Source organism: Arachis ipaensis, chromosome B10, assembly GCF_000816755.2.
Source record: "Arachis ipaensis cultivar K30076 chromosome B10, Araip1.1, whole genome shotgun sequence".
NCBI lineage: Eukaryota > Viridiplantae > Streptophyta > Magnoliopsida > Fabales > Fabaceae > Arachis > Arachis ipaensis.
Window position 1 is genome coordinate 14,547,635 of NC_029794.2, and position 2,316 is coordinate 14,549,950.

Genomic DNA, 2,316 nt, shown 5'->3' on the forward strand with positions numbered 1-2,316 from the left:
CGTAACGTTTCGTTAACCCTTTGCTTTATGACTAGAGGTAAGGCTTGGGCACACTCATGCAGCAAGGAAGGGAATAACAATAACTATCACATCATAACTCATTCCAAAAACGTAGTGTTGGGCACACTCTTACAGCAGAAAAATTGCCACACCAGATATATAGGTCCCGCACACTCCTAACAATCCAATCATTTTATTATTCCTTTCTGAGTTCTCAGCTCATCATAACCATCCCATCACCGGTTTCCAACTTTTCAAATTCATCATAAGCATTCTCATTCCTCATAAACCTCTTCAACCATAAACTTCACAACTCAACATTCACCAATTCAAACTAGAAATTATACAAACATTCCAAACCTATGTCATCGGCTCTAAACTCATAACTAAAATACCCCTTTTTATTCACTTATTGTTTTCTCCCTAGATTCAAGACCCTAAAACTGGTAAAAAGGTTTTAAGTAAGTGTTACGGAAGTTTGCAAGCTTGCTGGAAAGGTAAAACAGTTAAAAACAAGGTTTTCGTTGAAAAACAGGGAAGTGTGCGTACGCATAGGGTTGTGCGTACGCACGCCCAGGAAGATTTTCAAGACGTGTGCATACGCATAGGGGTGTGCATACACACAGAGAGTAAAAATTTCCATTCCCCGTACACGCACAGATACGTGCGAACGCCCTCAACAGAATGCACCTTCCAGTGTGTGCATGCGCACGTGGCTGTGCGTACGCACAACTTGCAAAAGTCGTAAGGTGAGCGTGCGCACACAAACTAGAAATCACAAATTCTGCAACATCACATAATTCAAATTTCTGGCACCAACTTCCGACGATCATATCTTTCTCTACAAAATTCAGATTTCTACAAAATCTATACCATTTTAAAGCTCTTTAAATTATCTTTAATTTGATACAAAATTCATTCAATTTTAAAAACCGTAGCTCAAGATATGATTTGTCAAAGTTCACCAAAAATTCATTTTTACCCAAAATCTCTAAACCTCACTTTTAACCAACTCTCAATTCAAAACCAACTCAATCACATTTCAACCATACCAAAACAATCCAAAATTCATTCCAAACACTGCTTCAACCATTTTTTCAATCACACAACCTTCTAAACCATTCAACAATTCTAAATCCAACCTAATTCACATTTTCCAATTTTCATTAACCTTATTAACATAAATATGATCACTCACCATTCCCATCAATCATCAATGTCACATATTTCCAAACTTCCATCCAATAAACACATTATCATCAATTCATCATCATCAATAATCAGAATTATTCTTCACAATTCTCACCAATCGATTCAATTCATCAAACCTCCTCACTCATTTACTATCAACATCCATTTTCAAACCTCAACACCCACTAACATCACTCATCAATAATTATCATCTAACAACATATATGTCATCACCTTCAAACTCATTCAACCTCCATCCCAACTATCATCAAGCATAGCATTTATATACAATTAATCATACAATCACATCATTCAAACCTATCTTAAGGTCAACTAGCCTAAGTTTCTAGAAACATTACATATTACATAGAGGAAACCGAAACCATACCTTGGCCGATTCCCAATATGCGCAAAACACCAAAAGCTTGATTCCAACAAGATCAACAAGCCTCAAGCACCAACACCACCTCCAAGACTCACCAACTATCAAGCCATACACATATAACATACCAACATCAAGCTTAGGGTTTACAAAAATAACTAAACACAAGGGTTTAGTAAAATCTTACTATACCCAATGAGATTAGGGGCAAAATCCAACAATACTCTAATGCTAGATCATCCCTAAACAACCAAAACACAAGAAAACTCAAAAATACAAAAACTATTTTCAAATTCAAAGGGGAAAACAAAAATCGGGCAGAGTACAGAGAAATACTCACCACAAAACCTTAATAAAATTGAAGAGCTCGACAAAGGCTTCGCATAACCGCAAAACGGCTCGCAAATCGGAACTCTGTAGCTCAAGTTATGGCTTCCGAAAGGTGAGGATGAATAGTGACATTACCCTCTTCTCCTCTCATCTCAAATCTGCGCCCCTCTCTCTCAAATTAGGTCAAAATGAGCTGAATGCTCATTAATTAGCCTTATATATATTGGGTCTTGAGTCCGGTCCAACCTGTTAACGTTTTAGGTTTTAGGTACTACTGACTTAAATTTCGGTACACATTTTTATAAAATTCTTTCACAAAAGATATATTTTCCAAGTTAAAAAAAATTCATTAAATTCAAATTTTACCTTTAAATTTTTAAATTAAAATTTTTAAATTATTTTATTAATACGGT